The sequence below is a fragment of the Ascaphus truei genome, chromosome 1 (genome assembly GCF_040206685.1).
Source record: "Ascaphus truei isolate aAscTru1 chromosome 1, aAscTru1.hap1, whole genome shotgun sequence".
Taxonomy (NCBI): domain Eukaryota; kingdom Metazoa; phylum Chordata; class Amphibia; order Anura; family Ascaphidae; genus Ascaphus; species Ascaphus truei.
In genome coordinates, this window is record NC_134483.1 from 526,061,614 (window position 1) to 526,082,697 (window position 21,084).

The 21,084-nt window shown below is 40.5% G+C and overlaps 1 protein-coding gene across 5 annotated transcripts in view; it reads right to left on the minus strand.

The window, feature by feature from the left end:
• Positions 1-21,084, minus strand: part of CTNNA2 (catenin alpha 2) — a 1,818,882-nt gene that overhangs the window by 112,652 nt on the left and 1,685,146 nt on the right. The gene's annotated exons all lie outside the window — the stretch shown is intronic.

Sequence of the window (21,084 nt, forward strand, 5' to 3'; positions counted from 1 at the left end):
GACTCATTAACTGTCTATTTCTTTGTACGATGCTATTTCTTTTAATGTAACTTGACAAGATGTAAAGCTAGAGGATGAAGAGTTTTGAATTTTCATTAGAAAAGATTATTGGCAAGGAATCTGCTGAGTGAATTACATGCCACTGTGTGCAAGGTTACCAAATAAAGTAATTGCTATCCTTATTAAAGGGAGGGAGCTACTTTTAAAGTTGCAGCATGGCGTCTTGTTCTTAACCCCTTCAGTGCCAGGTAGCGCAGAATATTTTAGATGGATTTGAAAATACACATAGAAATTAAATAAAATGGCAATATATTTATGGCAAAATATATATAATATATATATATATATATATATATATATATATATATATATATATATATATATATATATATATTAATGCATATTTTAATGTTTCATTTTATAGTACAGACAATATATGCAGCACTTTATGGTACAATAAGTGCAACAAACAAAAGCTAATTGCAATATATGTCACTTTCTTGGAGAAGATATTAGATGGTAGTACCTGACCCTGATGGTCGGTAAATGCCTCTGTGAGTCTAGAGCAAGACCGGCTGGGAATATTGAGGGGCCCGGAGCAAACGGTGACTGCAGGGCCTTTTACACTTGCCAGAGCCCTACTTGTGGGGCTGTAGCAGCGGTGGTGCAGGAGGGAGCCCACTCGGGTGGTCCTGACATGGAAGTTTGGCCCCACCAGAAGTCAGGCCAAGGTTCCATGACCACCGCCTGGGTGGGCTCCCTCTATCCCCCTCCACAGGGTCTCAGGGGAGAGCCCGGGGGAGAGCGCAAGGTCCCCTGAAAATGCATTTAGCTTATTGTGCCCTTTCTATGTTTAAATATAATTTTTTTAGCAGTTAGAACGTTTTCTTCTAGTTGAGAAGGTCACATCTTCAACAACATACATTCATTAATAATTTGCATATATATTGTCACTTTACCTAAACTCAAAAAAAGTAATGTATCAACGTATCAAATTCAAACAATGTTTATTTGTGATAGTTTAATGCCACCATTGCACAATTTGAACATGATTCTATTAGAACCTACCGTATGTATCAAAGTACATTCCTCTTCCTATGCCCTGCTAGTTACAGTAAGCATTGCAAATTTAGCATATTCATGTAACAATACGAGGAATGATGGAGGTACTCTATTAAACATAATGCCTATGTTAATGAGATATATACATTTCTACACCATAGTTCAACCTTTTATCTACGGTGGTACATTTCTGGCACTATTCCACACTAACAATGGCTTGATTCATGTCGTTCTTTTATTATTTTCTCTGGATGCATTAGTTAAGTTTCTTGAATTCAGCTCAGATCTGTCTGACAGAATGACATGGATCAAGCCATTAGTAGCCACATTATGGTAGCCTGATATATAGAGGGTTATTCGTTCATGTGGAATAGTGCCAGATCTGCACCATCACACGGAAACTCCCATTCAAGTCAAATGGGAGTTTTTATAGGATAGTGTCCGATCAGCAATATCGCACTTTAATGAATAACCCCCTTAGTCACAATTGTAAAAAAATAATCATAATAATTACCCCCTGCCTTAATCCCAAAGTTTTCTCTGTGTCCTTTCATCTGGCTAAAGATGGGATAATATATTACAAGTATTCGCTAACTTTACAGTAGTTGGGTAATATTTCAACAGGTGGACACTAACATTGCTTTCACGGTTCTAGAAATTCACCTTTCATTCACCTTGCATACTACTGATCAGTGCATCAGGTAGGAATGTTATCTCTCTCCCTCACTCCCCATTTTGACACAATCGGCTGTAATGCATACTGTGAGATGTGCATAGGAGTTATGCAATTTTTACTGTAAAATTGCCAAGATCCGCCCTTTCATCTGTCAATCTACGGCTAAAAATATAATGCATTTCCTTATCCTTTCCCCTCTGGATTATTGTAACATACTGCTACCAGGCCTCCCTGCCTCACAACTGTATCCTATGCAATCTATCCAAAATGTTGCTGCTAGAACAATTTCACTTTCTCCAAAAACAGTCTCTGCTCTTCTCCTCCTTAAATCCCTCTCCTAGCTTCACATCACATTTCAGATCACCTGCAATGTTCTCCTCCCTGCCTTCAAGTCTCTACAATCATATGCTCCTCCCTACATACACCTTTAATCTCTCGTTATGCCCCATCTCATCTTCTGCCCTCTACCAGTAACTGCCACCTTTCCACCCCTTTTACCTCGACATCTCTCTCTAGCCTTAAATCTTTTTTGCTCACTACGACTTACCTGTGGAACTCCTTTAGACTTAGTGTATGCCAAGCACCTTCTCTCGTCATCTTTAAGATAAACATAGCAACTCACCTCTTAAATGAAGAGTTTCAATAGCCTACTGTAGACTCATGGCTACTGTTCCCCATCCACAGTCACTCCTACCAACCATTGTGGTCAAGCACTGCCATCTACTGCACTTATTTCCTCCCCTGCTGTCTCTGTACGTCTCCCAACATACCACTTAGATTGTAAGCTCTACGGAGCAGGGATTGCCTTTCCTATTGTCTGATCTTGTTTGTTGCACTTATTGTGTTAGAATTTGCTACACTGTATTTTCTCTCTTGTAAAGCGCTGAGTACATCTTTGGGTGATACAGTATATAAAAAATGATATACAGTACATACATACCAGATATAGATAATTATTACAATACACGTGTGAACCCCATGTGATGGAAAAAAGCAATACTTTGTTCCTTTGCAATAAAGTCACATATTAAGTAGTAATTCTGCACTAATGGAGAAAGGTTCTTCTAACTCCTTTGCTTAAAATAGTACAAAAATAAAGGGAAGTTTAAGGCTTCCCTTAAAAAATGTTCTTCTCTACAATATTTAATGCATGTGCTTTTTTGGAATTTCAGAAACAACTGAAAATTATTACCATTTCTATATTATGTAATGTAATGCACACATAAACATCTTTTAAAATATAATAAACTTTGTTTTTCCAAAGTCTAAGCCTAGTCATATATAGTTTGGCTAAACATTTCAAGATATTCACTCTGCCCTTATTCCATTAGCTTAATAGTGCTGAAACTCATTACAGAAATATATGCTTTGAAGAATAAAATGATTCTGGAAAATACTTAAGACTTCTGCTGTCCATATATTTACTCTGGTTAGTAGAAGGGACACTATCAACTGTTTTATTCTCGTCACACTTAGGTTTTACAGATGTAGCAGGGTCCCTCCTCCTTCCCTAAGGTGAGGGGAAACTGCTTCGCTGCTCAGCCGGTCTGTGGAGCTCCACGTGACCAGGAAGATAGTGGCAGCAGCCATTTTGGAAATGGCGCACATGCGCAGTTTCGGCAGGAGCAGCAGCCATATTGCGGATGGCAGCGCAAGTCAAAGGAGGTTGTGGCAGCCTTGTTAGGGAGCCTGTTTCCGGACTGTGAGTGCTGAGGGAGAAGGAGATTTTCCTCTGCGGACCTGGAGTCAGCGTGCTCAGTCACGTGGGAGCAGAGGAAGAGGATGGTAGTGTCCAGTGAGCAGGCTAGATCTGTCCGCTAAGGCTCCAGCCAATCCCCATCACTACAGTTAAGTGTGAGGGCCTGCCCATAACCATAGAGATTGACCTGTAGCACAACCACAGCGGAACTCAGAACTTTGTGCGAGACACTCTGGCTGGAGCTCGTACCACGTGGAGGATCTGGACCCATAGGCGAGAGGGGATTACTGCCGGAGGCCCCGCTGTGTGGGACCTATTTCAGCATCATTCCGTGAGCTGCACCTGGGTACTGGAGTACCCGGGAAGGTACCCAACGTGCACCAAGGGAGGGTAGCGCTGCCCTGGGACATACATTTGGGAAGGGTAGCTTTGTTGGACACCGGGGTATAGGTGCCCAAGCACCCTCAGGGTTATTTGAGGCTAGGTACCCCAGGGGTTCTAGTATTATATTACTGTATTGTATGACCTATGTTTATTGTTATCTTTGTTATACTGTATTATAGGCTAAAGCAGTAAAATTCAGGGCATTATTGAAATTCCTGCCCTCTGATTGGTTAAAATTCTGGGCATTATCCAATCAGTAATGCCCGGAATTTTAGCTGCTTGAAAAGTGTTGATTTCAATGTGAATATTTCCAGCTAATCAGATTTCAGAACAGCTGAGATAGGGCAATGGATTGGTCTAAAAGTAGGAACAGCTCTGAGACAGGACCTAGGATTGGTTAAGAAGTATCAGCCACGGGTTGATTCCTCCCCCTTTCTTCGTGAACTGAGCAAATTCAGTTGAATTGGTGGGGTGGGGGAGAGAGAGAGTCTGCAAAGCAAGTGAGTGTCTGTCTGCAGTTTGTTTCTGGCTGTAGTTTCTGTGTGTGTGTGTGAGCAGCAGTGTTTATGAGTGTAGCAGCAGCTGTGTGTGTGTGTGTGTGCTGTTCTGTTGTGTTGAATGTGTGTGTAGCAGCAGTTTGTGTGTGTAGAGGTGTTGTGTGTAGAGGTTCTGTGTAGAGGTGCTGTGTTGTGTTGTGTTTAGAGGTGCTGTGTTGTGTGTGTAGAGGTGCTGTGTTGTGTGTGTTGTGTGTGTGTAGCAGCAGTTTGTGTGTGTTTAGATCTGCTGTGTTGTGTGTTGAGCTGCTGTGTTGTGTGTATTGTGTGTGTGTACACAGAGGGGGCGGCAGTGTGTGGATATAGATATCTGCAGTGTAAGAGTATATAGAGGTGGATTCATGTATTTACCATTTTATGTTAATAAAAAAATCTATATAACTATACAAAAGTGTCTATTATTTATGAAAAAAGTCTACATTTATCCTATAAAAGTAATAATCCCCTCAGAACAGGGCATTACTGGCCAATAATGCCCTGGCTGGGTTAAAGTCCGTCGGCTTCGCCTCGGGCCTTCAACTCTTCCAGCTAGGGCATTATTGGCCAGTAATGCCCTGTTCTTCAGGGAGTATTACTTAAATACAGTAAAGCATTATATTATACCAGGTTGTATAGTAGTTTTGTGTCCTATGAGGAGTCATCCTGCTTACGCTGGGATCCTCATAGGTGGAGGCACTTCACTGCGAGATATAGTACACCAAGTTCCCAAGAGGCGGAGACTAAGGCCGCGCGTATAGTGCCCGCGACGGGCGATGCGACGGGTGATGTCACCGCTAGCAACAGTTATATTTCGCTTTGCGGCGGCGTGGGCGTGGGCGTACTGGCATTTGACTGGTCCAGGGGCTGTCACATGAGGCGACAGCCCTTGAAAAATCAAATATTGCCAGCTACCAAAATTTGCTCCGTCACTCTGTCGACGTCGCGCTTACCATAAGCACACACGGCGGCAGCAAAGCATTTGTTTTTGGGCGACGTCGCGTCGCCTGTCGCGGGCACTATACACGCGGCCTTAGGCCTCCTGTGAGCCTCACAGGTAACAGCAGCATGTGTAATTACCGCGGTTTCCCATAGGCATAGGGGAAGGGGTTTACACATACTAAGTGTATATACAGTATGACATGACATTCTGGCGCACATTTAATAAGTCGTGGTATTCCATGACACCTTACAGCAAGGGTGGGCAACTCCAGTCCTCGAGGGACACCAAAAGTCAAGTTTTCAGGATATCCCTGCTTCGGCACAGCGTCTAGCAGGGCTGATCTCCTGTCAGATAGTGAGACAGAAAAAACCTGTTTACATAGCCCGATACAGCACTGCAGAGGTTAATTCTAATGCTGGGTGCCTTCATTGATCTCCTCAGCTGCATTATTAGCAGACTTCAAAAAGCCGGCAGAAGTGACTGCACAGATCTATCTGATCCAAGAAGCTGAGTGCACCTGGACTGCACAAGAGGGACCACACTGTACAACAGTGAGACCCCCTAGACCACTGTGGAGGATACCCAGGTCTTGGACTTCCCAACCCCTATACCGGCAGGAGAAAGCTAGGGGCCCTGAAAGTAAACCTTACCCCACACTGAACTCTGGTTTATTGTTGGTAATGGGCTTATCCCTCTGACTCACAGATAGGGACTAAAGGTCTGATGTTAGTCAGAGATCCATGCAGAGCTGGGTATATTTATTTTGGGGTTCTCCTTATATGCTGAACAGAAGCAATATTTTAAGTTAAAACTCTGGGTGATATAAAATCCTACATTTGTTTTTCCAAAAGCAGTCTCCTGTTGTCATGTCTTCATACAACTCCTACACAGTGGTTCGGTTGAAGACTGTGCTGGAAAAATGACCTGTTGGTGGCCCTTGAGAACTGGAATTGCCCACCACTGACTTACTGTACAGCTTATTCACTTTTAGGCAACTCCTGATGCTGGAAGGTGTCTTATAGAATAGCCTAACTCAATAAATATGTGTTTGTGCTTGAAATTAACATACAGATGTAGCCAACTTTATTGCAACTGCTGGTGCCCTGCAGTGGGACTCCAGTGGGAGAAGCAGATATTGGTTTGAATCAAAACTAAACTAACTAGAAATTATATGAGCTAAAACGTCAGTGCACCTGGAAAATTAGCAAAAAAGAGGAATTGGGTCCTGTAAATTGTGGTATCAGTCTATGATGATTTAAAAAAGTTCCACTACAGGGTTGCTCCTTCAGAGAGTCGTTCCAGACCTCCTGTTGTCCAAGGGGATTCTGCAGATGGGCAAATACCAGATAATTTCTTAGCATGTACATTAAATCTGTGGGTTGCCCAAGCAGGATGGGCCTGATCTCTTGTGGTGTCCTAAATTGTGTATCTCAATGCGTTTCGCAAGACTGATTCTTGCTTCATCAGGATAAAGAATCAGTCTTGTGAAACGCGTTGAGCTACGCAATTCCAGACAGACGCTATTCAGCTGCCCTCCAAAGTAGTCTGTGTCTACTACCTGGGATTGCGGAAGTGACATCATCCCGACATCACCAGCACAACGGAAGCCAACGAAGCTGGCAACTCCTAGGAAACAGACGCTGCACACTAGAGGAGATCAGACAACCCGGGTCCAACCCGCTGGGGGTAGCCCCCAGATTAACTGTACATGCTGTTTTAAAGAAAAGATCTGGTAATTGCACATCTTGGTGCTTTTTTTACTATTATCCACTATTAAAAATGTTTTACACTATGAGGGGCTTTGAGTGCTCTTCTGCTTCCTTTCATTGTTTTGAATTAGCTGCTACCGCTCTATTTCACCAGCGGTATCACACCAGCAGGTGGAAGAACATTGGCTACATCTGTAAATCATGTAGATCAGAATACCGTATGCATGCTCTTTAATGTGAGATGCTCTTTAGCACAGCTCTGCACAAACTGGGGGGCATGCCCCCCAGTGGGAACAGGAGATTTGTCTGGGGGGGCGCGGGCGGTTGCAGAGGTCCCGTTCTCTTCCCCCAGGCATTTAAATTAAATGCCGGGGGATCGCATGAGGCCTCTGCAACTAACTTATCGGGATTCTGAAGAGCTGCAGGGACGCGGTGCCATGCGGAGTGACATCACACGGCAATCTCCATGGCAATGGGGCCACGTGACATCATGTGACCCCCTTTGGTGTCATTTGACGCCGCCGAGCAAGGTGGAGCAGGCAGGGGTTGCAGCGGAAAACGTTTGCGCTCCCCTGCTTTAGCACACTAGATTTGATAAAGCAGCTGTGATCCCAAGGTAGGAATGTCTTTATGTGACTTGGTTCATGTATACAATGCCAACACAGGCGTCTCATATCGTTGCCATAATTACATTCAGTAACTCATTTAATTGGTATCTGACAATTCTAAACTGAAAAGAAAAACATAGGTAGCATGAATAATGCCAGGGCAAGCAACTGGAGGTATAACACTGTGAGAAATTCTTTGTGAGTGGTGGTTAACAATAAGATGTGGAACGTCACATGAGCTGTTATAAAGGACCTTTTCTTTTTATAGCAAATAGTTTTTTAGAAAAAACACAACACATTTCAATGGATGTGGCATGTGTATTTTACTGCACTTTATAGTCTAGAGTCTGTTCACCAAATCCACATCTCTAACTGCTTCGATATGCTGCCTTTTAAACAGAAAAATTAGAGAATTCCAGCCAGAGGGAGGAATGAAAGTTAAGAAGCTGTCAGGGAACAGACATCAGGCAGCAGCTCTATTTAGGAAAATGTGGCAGTCACTTCGTTTCTCATCATCATCAGCTGAACTTTCTCTCAGCAGTGCTCAGCAGTGGCTTTCAGTCAAATATGGGGACTTATGGCACAGGTCTTTGTGCATATTAATGATGAACAGTGAATGGGCAAGACAACTAGCTCAAAAACTGGATGGGTTGTAATTAAAAAGACATTAAAAGATGAATTTAGAATATGCACAAAATGACATCAATGTATGTAGGAGCTTTCTGTTGATTTCGCTGTTCTTGCAATTTGGGAAATGAGATCCAAAAGGTATTAGAGGGAATACTTAATCCACATGTACATATCAATTGTACAACTATATATCTTCTGGTGGATCGGTTAAACATGGGGTGCTCAACTCCAGTGCCCAAGCCCCCTCCAACAAGTCAGGTTTTCAGGATATCTCTGCTTCAGCACAGGTGGCTCACAGTCCCTGCTTCAGCACAGGTGGCTCAATCAGTCCCTACTTCAACTGAGCCACCTGTGCTGAGGCCGGGATATCCTGAAAACTTGACCTGTTGGGGAGGGCTTGAGGACTGTGTTGAGCCCCCCTGAGTTAAACTGTCTGGTTTTATGTGGTTTTGGCTTTGTCTTCCTATCAAAGCAATGTCAAACACTTCAAACTGACAATGCTTCCTACTTTTGACTCAAAAGGACTGAAGAGTAATCATCTTAGATAACTTTTGGCTTGGTACAAAAACCCCAAGTTACAGTACGTCAATTTCAACTGTGTCTGTTGTTAAAACACAATAAGACTTTTACTCACTGTGTTTAGCTAAAGGGATTATAAAAATTGAGATGAAACATAAATGAAAATATCGATATAGATAGGTTATACATACTGATGCAGCAAACCATACTGTTTGCCTTGTGGTGGACCCTCACGGTCACGTGACATTGGTCATGGTCCGGAATATTTAACACTGCAGGGGGTCACAATCAGAAACATGGACCTCCCGGAGCGCGAGCGCGGCAGACACTAACCCAAGCGATGTGGACTTGGATTTTTTTGTACACGTATACATATTTTTTGTATTCTTATATTCACACACTTATGGAAAAGCCCCACTTAGTAAATATGGATCAGCATGTTGTTTTATTTATTTTTATATATATATATATATATATATATACTGTATATATATATATAAATCCAATAGTTACCCGACGTGACTCAGGAAACTAGAAACAGCACACAGTCAGATGAGAAAATAAACTGTATTAAATCAACAATACATGACACTACAGCCAATGTTTCGATCCTCGACAGGGACCTTCCTCATATATATATTTTATATATAATATATATATATATATATATATATATATATATATATATATATATATATATGTATCTAAATAAATAAAACAAAATGCTGATCTATATATCTATACTATAATTCTAAGTTGGATTGTGTTTGTTTGTTTATATGTCCGAAGCAAAGAAATCTCAGAAACGGCACCACGTAGCACAACAAAACTTTCACTGGACATTCTGCTGTGGATTTGTAGGCCAACGCAACTATTTTGAGCTTCCAATGTGACTCACCTCCAAAATTATGGAAATTCTAAGTTTCCCTCGGCTGTTCAGCAAATCTGTTAGAGCAGGAGCAGGGGGCGTGGCTACTAAGGGAGGGGGGGTGTCCTTACCTGGATCGGGGCTGTGTGTGTCTCTGTGTCTTTGTGTCTCTGTGTGTGATGTGAGATGTGCGGGGGACATGTGCCAGCGTGGGGGAGGGGGGGTGATGTACCAGCAGGGGGAGATGTGCGAGCTAGTAGGGGGAGATGTACCAGTGGGGCTGGGGGGGGGGAGGGGCATGTGCCAGCAGCATGTGGAGATGTGCCAAAGGGGGAAGAGGGGGGCCAGGAAAATGTGCCGCCAGCGAGGGGAGATGTTCCAATGAAGGGGGGGGGGGGGCGTGGAGATGTGCCGGCAGAAAAGGGACATGCCACAGCAGCGCGGGGACATGTTCCACCAGTGGGGGGGGGGGGGGACATGTTCCGTCAGCGGGGGGATACACACACACAGACACACACACACAGACAGAGACAAATCTCACCCCACACTACATCGAGCAGCGGGGTAAGGGGGGGGGGGGGCGGGGAGATGTACCGGCAGCGGGGGAGGGGGGTGGGAACATGTTTTCAATATTACATTCCATGGGTGAAGCCGGGCACAAAAGCTAGTATATATATAAAGCAAATGTTGCAGCCGGTACTCCAAAGGTCAGCATCAGTTTACCGGTGCTTGTCCCATACAAATATAATAGAGATACGATACCGTTGTTACACGAGACCAGGAGACAGCACTCAATTCTTGATGGTATAAGGTTTGTATTGTAAGGCAAAAACAAGGCACAAATATCGACGTTTCGGTCCCCAACCGGGACCTTTCTCAAGGTGTCGCGAAAATATTCTGCAGCGTTGTGCAGTGGGGTTACAGAGAGGTGTATATTACATAAACAGAGTTGCATGCCAAATAAGGACAAGCATGCACAAACAGATACAAAGAGGTAATGAGGGCCCTGCTCAGTTTACAATCTAGAGGGAATAAGGGGCAAAGTTGGAACAAAAGGTAAAGTGGATGCTTATAGTGGGTGCTTATAGTCCAGCTGCACAGTTGACCCCATTCATGTTCAAGGGTATATGGTTGCTAGTGGGTGTTGGATAGTGTGAAGTTTGGGCCAAATGCACAGGTTGTCTAAATGGGTTTTGAGGGGGTAGTTGGATGTTAGAGGTATGCCAGGTAAGCTTCTTTTAAAAGATTATTTTTCAGGGAGATTTAAAATATCTGAAAGCCGGGAAGAGTCTGATGGTACGTGTTAGGGAAATTCAGAGAGGGTGCAGCATGGGAAATGTCCTGTAGGCAGACTAAGAAGTGCTAATAAGGAAGCCGGAAAGGCAGATGTCATAGGAAGAATGTAGGGGACATTTAGGTATATATTTGGGGATCGGGGCTGGGATGTAAGGCTGCAGAATTAATGAGATTCAGCAGGGCAGGAAATCTACGGGGACAACCACAGAGCCATAAACCAGCTAGCTGGGAGAATGACTATTTCCAGCACTGTGAGCCTTTGCTGAGCAGGCTGGTCGGCTGGTCATGTGCTGAGGGAATGCAGAACTTGGGGGGGTTCTTCTTAGGTAGTGTCAGGGTGCATTAAGAGAGGATGGAATATATGTATATGTATAACATCATCATCCTCAGCACTTGTCGATCCACTGCTGGATGAAGGCATCCCCAATGATGTTCCAGGTACTGCAGTTGCAATCCTCTCTTCTCCATGTTGCTCCAACAAATTTTCTGATTTCATCCTTCCAGCTTACTTTTGGTCATTGTCTTGGTCTTTTCATTTCCTTTGGAATCCAGTCAAATACCATATTTGTCCAATGATGTTCATTTCTACCTGCGATATACCTGGCCCACTGCCCTTTTTATTGCTTCACCCTTGTGATGATGTCACAGACTTTTTTTTTTCATCTTGAACCCATTAATTATTTTTCCTGTCACTTCTAGTAAAACTCAGCATACATCTCTCCATACTGTGCTTCTTTGAGTTGCTGAAGCTTCTGAATTATATTCACATTTAGGGTTCAAGTTTCACATCCATATAGTACACGAGCACAGGCCAAAAACAGTGGTGGTAAATTCTCCTCTTGAACAGTGGAAGGTTAATTATCTACCTATTGTAAAGGGAGCTTCAATGAACATGTATGCGGATGACAAATCTTATATGCACACAGCCCAAGCTTCTCCGACCTTGGACACGTACTTCAATCTGATTTTTCATGACTTGAAAACTGGATTTCCTAAAACAAACTGTTTTAAATACTTGCAAAACCGTAACAATGGTATTTGGCACCAAGGCTACATTTTTAAAGCTACCAATGACTGAGCTACAGATCAGAACGAGAAATAGGAGTAAAAAAAAAAAACAAGCGATGCTTCCCTCAGGCAAATTCCAAAATGTGTTTGCTGAAGTATTAAATCCCAGACGGTACCTGGGATTTAATCCTTGCTGTGTGTATGTGCCGCCAATAAAGGATTTTTGTACCAGATACAAGCAGTCCAGCTAATCTTTTTTCCCACGCTGTGCATTGTCTCTCAATTTTGGATCTACAGATCAGAACCAACTCTAGCACCATTCTAGCCAATGTGTCTAGTTTTAAATATCTGGACATACATTATGTCTTAACTCCCATTTAACATTTTGGTTGCACATTGATACTCTGACATACAAACCTATCCCAAACTAGCTGTACTTTATAGTAACAAATGCTCTCTAAGCCCACCAGTCAAAAAGTGCATCACACAGCAGATTCTAATGGTAATTATAGACTACAGGGACATACAGGGGCCTATCATAGTAGCTTAAATAACAAACTCATCAAGCTTTTGAGCACTTCCTGTATTAATTGGCAAGGTTGCTAATCAGAAAGCTTCAATGATCTGCCAAAACCGGGTGGGAAGTGCATCTCCCCAAGCGGTCTTGCTCCTGCTCAAACACATTGAGTGGAATGTCAAAAAGAGCTCCACCTCACATTTTTTTTACAAATCACCCTATTCTAGTAGCTTTGTTTTCACCTAGCAGGCAACTTTCAAATTTCATCTCGCCATGGGATTTGCAGTACAGTAGATTTGCAAAAAATGTATTTTTCCTGCATAGGATTGAAGCCGGGAATCTCTAGAGCTGATATGCTTTAATACCAGCTCTGGCGACCAACTACTTCAATCCACTTCAATTGCTATGGTGTTAAACCATGGGCATATTCGGACCATGGTTTAATACTGTGCCAATCAATAGGTAGCAGGGGTTGGAGGTAGTTTCCCCAGGGTGGGTGGTTATGCATCCTGGATGGGTAGCGGGGAGGGGGGTTCATTCCTTAATTACTATAGCGGTTGCTAACTACTACAGTGATTAAGGGGTTAGTGGCCATTAGTTTGTTTTTTTGATTGTAATTGTGCTGCCCACAAAGGACGGGGAGGAAGATGAGGAGAAAGATGAGGACGCCTTCCATCCTGGCAGGGGTAAGTAGAACTTTAATTTACTTTATGCTGGCTGGATAATATTTTATTTTTAATTGGCAAATGAGCAATTATCCAGATCTGGATAATAGTTATTGTGCCCATTATTGTACTGTATGTGTTGGGGGGAGGGTTGTTGGGGGTAGAGGAGGTGGGTAGTAGGGTCTTTGTATTTTAATGTTTCTTGGGGGTAAAGGGATTGGGTGAAGGTGGTAGTTGCCCCAGGGTGGGTAAAATAAAACCACTAAACAATACCAGCCCAATGGCCAATAAAAATAAGAACACAACACCATACCAACAATCCTTGCTCAATGGCACAAAAATAAAAATAAGGAACAAAAAATCCCTGGGCGATGGCACAAACATAAACAAAAAATGTAAATCAAGTGAAATAGATCCAGACTCGATGGCCTTCCAATAACATGGAATTCTGACTGGTTTGATGGATCCTCCAGTTGACTCGAAGCAATGGACTCTCAGTTAATTGAAGAGCAGTCTCCCGTAAGTACTTCTTTTCTTGATTTATTTTTTCTTTTCTTCTTCCAGATGTTGACTCATGGTCTTCTTCCTCTCAAATGAGACGTTCCAGGCCTCTGATGTCATATTACAATTACATGGTACATCCACCAATACTATGTGATTCCTTCCTTTTTTTGGTGCTGTGTTGTCACCTTAAAGAGAAGGAACCCTATGGTACATCAACCAATCAAGTTGCTTTATGTACCATCTGATTAGCTCACTTTTGTTTGAGGTAATTTTAAACCAAAACTGATGGATGATCACATGGTACATGCACCAGTAGGATTGGTGGATGCACCATGTGACTGTCCGTGATGTGTGAGGCCTTCTATAAGACATGGAACGTTTCATTGGACAGGAAGAATATGATGAGTCAATATCTGGAATAAGAAGAGATGAAAGAACTACTCACTGGAGACTGTTCTTAAATCAACAAATGATCCATTGGTTTGGGTCAAGCTGAGGATCCATCATCCTAAAGCCCAGATGTCATCTGACTGGAAGAACGCCATCAAGGTAGATCTATTTGAGCTAATTTTCATTTTTTGTTTATTTTTGAGCCAACGGGCATGAGATTTATTGTTCATGATTGTTTTTTGTTCTGTTTTGTTTTGTTTTTTTGGGGTGGGGGAGTTGTGCCTCATGCTGTGATTGTTTATTTGTTTTATTTTTATGGTTGGGCATCGGCCCTAGCATATATCTATGGGTGCCACTGAGGATGAGGAAGACGGCGGCTTCATCCTGGCAGGGGTAAGTAATACTTAATTAGGGTGCACATTGATTGCCAATGTGGCTATCTAGGTCCCCGTTGACGGCTTAGATAGCCACAGTGACAATCAATGGATTACATTGCTTTTTTGTATGATGTTATTATTTATCGTAATGTATATTTCATTGAATGTATTTTGATATGCTTTTAAATGGGCAAAAGTCCTATTAGCCACATTTGGCAAAAATGATTATTGCCCATTACTGTGGCGAGGGTACTGTTGTTGTGTGTAAGGGGAGTGGGTTATGGGGGTAGTTGCACCAGAGGGGTTGGTTAAGTCTCCCAGGGGGTGGTGAGAGGGGTTAATCCCTTAATTACCTTAGTGGGTTAACCGCTAAGTGGTTAGCCACTAAGGTAATGAAGGGGTTTATTTTAATATTGTATTTTAATAGTGTACATTTTTTGTTTTCATTTTAGCTTACCATTTATTGCCAATGTGGATATGTAGCCCCCATTTAGAGGGCCTAGGTAGCAACACTTACAGTAAATGGGTCTATGGTTAAAATGTATATAAAATGTATTTTTTTATGTAATGCTGCTTTTATGTTTTTTGGGGCATATGGCCCCAAACCGCTATTAGCCACATTTGGCTAATAGCGAGGTTGGGCATTAGTAAAGAAGGGGGGGCTAAATTTGTTTGGGAGGCGGGGGGTAGGAGATAATTACCCAGGGCAGGTTGGTTAGGTCTCACACGGGGAGTGAGGTAGAGGAGGAGGTGCTGGGGAGGAGGAGGTGGTGAGGATATTTAGCTGCTTTCTTATGATAGTGGTTAGTGAAGCCTTACATGGCAATACTTGACTACCCACTGAGGTGGCGACTACCATAGGTAGTGTAGTTCTATGCTTATATTAATCCCTTTGAAGCCCTTTTTGGTGAGCTAGTCATGGAAAGCCATAACTAGTTGACACGTTGGCAACTAAAGGGCAAACTAAAGTAATATATTTTCAATAATACAGTACTTTATCATCTATTTCAGGATTGTTTAGCTTATCTTGCTTATGCTTATAATGGCCAGTATATTGAACATTATACACATAGAAATAATAGGGTTAACGCCTGCCTGGAGAAAGTGATAAATTATTTCTGCCAATATTTCCATAAATATTGGAACGTGATGAGTAGCTAGCTGTTTGTACCAAAGAATTGAGTATTTGGCCTCTTTTTTATAATGAGATCTGATTTTTTAACGAATCCGATAAAAAGTGCTTTCTTTTTGGCGATGCAATATTTCTGCACTTTGTCGATAATACCGCTTTTTTAGGTTACAACAGCTTGATGTATCTGTCTCTTTGTCTTTTTAGCACATAACAGACTGCTAAACAGAAGAAATTCTTTTTCGTTATCTACGAATCCTAATATGAGTGGTAAATCGTATTCATTACTTTGAGAAAACACTTCTCTTTTGAGCTGGATGTGGTCAAATGTGTTGAAGACACTGCCAGACCCCACTTTTTTCTCTGGGCTGGGTGAAGTCCAGGGTAATTTGCAGCCAAATAGTGAGTATCATCATACACATACAGTAGACTGATTGAGCTGAATTTCTTGTGGCTGTCTTTGTCTCCTTTCTTGTGGATTAGGATAACTATGGTATTTCTGCGTTCTGGTATTTTCCTGTTCTTCAAGCAGCATGTAAAGAGTTATGCAAGGATTTCTTCCCCATCTTCTTTCAAGGTTTCAGTTACAAATCCATCTTCCCCAGGAGCCTTCCATAGATTTTATTGCTTTTGCTACTTCTTCTGGAGGGACACATGGTACACAATTGGTGTTTTTTTTCTTGCGCTTTCTCTGCTGGATTATGCTTTGTTTTATGTGTGTTCCCATACAATTTCATGTAGACGTCCTCAACCCTCTTTATAATAATGCCTGGTCTTTTATTTTTTATCTATCCTCTTGCTTTTGAGTGTTTTCTTTGTTTCTTCTTAATCATAAGTCCCTGCTTTGTCTTGTTTAAGCTTTTGTTATCTTCAATAGTCTTCTTCACGATATCACAGTAAAATATTCTTACAGCTTCAGTTATATGTTTGATTCGTCTTGCACATCTCTGCATATTCAATTCTTGATCTTGCGCTTTAGGATTGCTTAATTTATTTTTGTGTGCTCAGTAATTGCTTTGTCTGATCAGATTTTTTTTATCCTGTTTTTGTGTTAGTGAGTCATCCAGTTTTTTTTCGTTGCTTTCAACTATAATCTTCATAAGTTGTTCATAATTGTTTGCTAAAGTGTCCCCATGCATGTCAAGCAAAATGAAGTGATTTTCCCGTTACATTACATTCGCTGCTGTTATTATTGAGGTTTTTTATGTTGATTGTTTTTGTCTTCTTTTTAATCAGTTTTCTTCTTTCCATCTTTGCATTCAGATGTAATTTTCGTGAGCCATTCGTTGATCAATTCTTCTGTCAACCCAGTCTTTAATCACATGTTTCTTGTTAGCTACAGTAGGACATAGTCAATTTCATTCTTCATTCCATTGAGTCCATTCCATATCCATTTTCTAGTTGGATTCTTCTTATAGGATAAATTCATGATGAGTTTTCACATTCTCAAATTCTACCAATCTTTCACCTCGTTGATTCCTGTTATCGTAACCATATTTACCAACTGATGTTTCATCTTCCTTCTGGGCACCAATCTTTGCATTAAAACTTTCCATAACGAACTTGGTGTGACAATTTCCTTTGTTAAGTTGGTTTATTACATGGTAGAAGTCTTCACCATGAATTAATGTTGGCGCATACACATGGATTATACCAATCCAGTATATATCTTTGTCAAATGACAATTCAGGAAGAAAAAATAAATCCTAGGTGCTCCATAACACCTGAAAAGTATTCTTCCATATAACTTTCAAGAACTACAAAAGCAGTACTCGGAAACTTTGGATGCTCCATATTTCTGTATGCTTCAATTCATAGCTCATGATGCTGGTGCTTGGGCTAGTTTCCAAGCTTCCCACAAATCATCAATTAGTACCAAACAGAATGGGATGAGAACTTGTGATCGAGTTGTAAGGTATCCTTGAATGCCGGAAGTAAATATGGCTCTACATACAGTAGGTTAACTAAATGATTCTTCCCAACAATAATGTACATATTCATTTGGATATCTAAAACAATGGTTTCTTTAAAACCACAATTTTGTACAGGTTCATCATTTTAGTTGTATGATAGTTATGCTCAAATGAACTTATAAATTGTTCAGAGTATTTTCAATCTCTAAACAGTTCGTTTTTAGACTTATAAGGTTTAAACAAAAAAGTAAGTTATACAGTATACCTGTGAGATTTAAAAACCTCTGTCCACTACAGTATAACTTAATTTATGAAGTCATCAATGCAGTTTGAAATGCTCATTTGACTCTGCAATGGGACTGAGAGTATATTAAAAATGTTACAATCTGGATTACACATCTGGAGATCGGCAATTTAAACACATGTGAACATACAAATGGAGGACAATCACTCGCATGACTTTACCCTTAAACTATATAAACCTAGTATACACCTCTAATTTGACTTGAGCATAACACATCAGAAGGAAAAACAGAAGGGAATAATTTTAAAACATCGATATCATACAGTACATTTTGTAAAGCATACATAAATTACAATATCTTGTCACAAATGGATGCATACCAGCTGACATTATGATGAATTCGCAAAGATTTCTTATGATTTCAGACTTCTTGTATAAATTGGCATACAATTTATTTTAATGATAAAGGTCAAGAAGCGGTTATCACTTAAATACATGTGTGTGTGTGTGTGTGTGTGTGTGTGTGTGTGTGTGTGTGTGTGTGTGTGTGTGTGTGTGTGTGTGTGTGTGTGTATTTGTGTATATACATACACAGGTATATACTGTATGTATATATATATATATATATATATATATATATATATATATATATATATATATATATGTGTGTATGTGTGTGATATTAATAATACATATAATGTATATGTATTGGTGGGTGTTATTTGTAAGTAGAAATGGACAAAACCATTGAGTATAGAAACCCCCAGTAAGTGAAAATATTGCACTTTAGAAGCACCTAGACACAATTTTCATGAACATTTAGGGGGAGGAAAAAACGTGTGGCTTATATTGGTGGATGTCACATAAACGTTTTTAAAGATTATGCATTTTTGGACCCTGCAAGCTGACAGATTTGCCTTTGCGTGAATGTTCTTTTTTCAGCTTCTGTTTATCACAGCATTTATTTCAGATCAGGCTGGAATATTACAAAAACCTAAACGTGAATAGAAGCGTTGAGTCCAGCATTCAAGTGCAAGTTACAATTACCAGCTGCTGTCATTTCATATGTGCACCTGAGTCACATTGAAACAGCAATATGGAGAGTACTAAAATGACAAGCGCTAAATAAATGTACACATGTTTTATTTATCACTGTGTTGGTTAAAAGCAATGTAGCTGGCCTCACTTAGATAATAGACAGTAAAACCCATTGCGAGTAAGCATCAAATGTGCATGTTAGACTTTTGTAGAAACACATCCACATATTGTGTTGTAGATAAAATTGTAATGTGCTTACACAGCCTGCAAGATCTGAATCCTAAATGTGAAAGCATAAACATTGTGTTTTGATCTTTGGGCATTCACAGAAAGGACAGTCATACATTTGGACATTGATAATGTATTATTATTTGGATCATTTTGGGGCTGAATAATTAAAATGACTAGAGATGTGCAAAGGTGCAAAATGAGTCTATTTACACGTTTCAATTAATTTATTTCCCAGGTGACCCTGGTATGTTCACAGTTACCTCTCCATGTGGAATATAAATGATTATTTGGAGGCATATCTCCCTGTCAAGCCCTATTTCTCAGTGCATTTGTTTTGTATAAAAAAAAATTAGCAAAAATAATAAGTCCAATTTCACCCGCTCCGCGGACTTAGGTGAAAATGTTTCACGGGTCTAAAAACTACATAGATTTTATTGTAACCCTAAATCCTTTTGTCATTTGCATGTGAAGAAATGATTCATCGTTTTTAAGTTCTATAGAGTACTATAACTGCTCTCATTCTGATGTTCATTTCTATGGCTAGAGATCAAAGTCTGCTTCAACAATTATATAAAAGAATGAAGAAGATGGGAAGAGATGGAGCAGCCGAGCAAGGTCGTTCAGAATTTCCACGTAATGACTAGTATCAGCATAGCTTTTAACTGGTGGTGCATAGCATACTGTAAGTTGCACTAGCAGATACCACAATAGCGGAAAGCAATGGCTATACAAAGCCGCAGGCTTCTAAAATGGTGCGCTATAGAATGTGGTGAAAACAATGGAGGCAATGAAGGACCATTGTGTGAATGTTAGAATGGTAACGTTTATGGTTACCATTAAGGAAGCCCAAGGGCTAAAAGTCAACAGCAAAGAGTGGAGACCTTTTTGGGGGGGAAAAAAGAGGATGACGTGCTCACAGAAAACACCAAAAGGTAGATGGAAAAAAGAATCCACATAATAAAAAGATGGAGTGTTCAAGCACAATTTGTAGGGTTTGAAAGTAACAAATACCAGATTGGCTGGGTGACAAATAACGTCAAAAGTCGAGGCCAAAAAGATTACATTGGTACAGACAAGACAAGATGAGAGAGAGAGAGAGAGAGAGAGAGAAAGGAGTGGCGAAGAACAATGTATCACCTTGTAAATGTTTAATTGGCTTTCTATTTCTGAGCTTTTTCTCTGAGTTATACCGTGTTCAAGATCTGCCATTACGTTTAGTATTTAACAAATTTGGATAGGTACAGGTAATACTAGAGGAAGTGATAAGGTAGCAACTTGATCTTGTATATCACCTATAGAAATGAAATGTTTAATAGTTGTGGCAAAAGTAGTATACAAATCATGTAAAACATAACATATTATAGCTTCTGCTTTGCAGCTATAATGTGCAAATGATACATATAACCATGCATGTCTTAAAAAGAAAGCTTAGATTCTCTATACATGAAACAAGCCCGACAAATTAAAATTATCGACATACAAGCAATGATGTGTCAGAAGATGAAATTGCATTTATGGGGATGAACTGTGTTACAAATTAATAGGAATTCTAATGGCCACGTTTTTATTTAGCTACTCCACTGTTGGAGGGGACTTGTTCCAAGGATGCATACTCACATCAAAATAGTTGGAGATATTATTAATGTTGCATGGGATATTCCATTAATTTGTGTGAAATACCAAAAAGAGTACATGTCCAGACCCTACTCTTCCAACTATTATTGTACCTACATTTAAATAGGATTGTAAAAATGAAGTTCCACTTACTAATATTCTGCTGGTCGTTGCTCAGCCCTGATCCGTGCAACGTTGGAATTTATGTACTGTTCCTTCATTATTTAGATATGAGTAATGCATCATGTATATACACTATCATACTCATACACAAATTGTAATGTGTACACACCATCATGCACTCATAAACTTTGAAAATTGTTGTGCTTTTCATTTGTAAATTGTAAGTATTAAAATAATAGGGCACAATTATTGGGATGAAAAGACTCACTAGTGAAACTCCAATATATGTTACTGAGTGGGGAGGCACATTTAATATAATGGCAAAAAGACAGTATGTCTAAACCAATGTATTCTTCAAGCTTCTATTTACAGTTGGACTGACTGGTCTGGTATAAAGAGAGACTGAT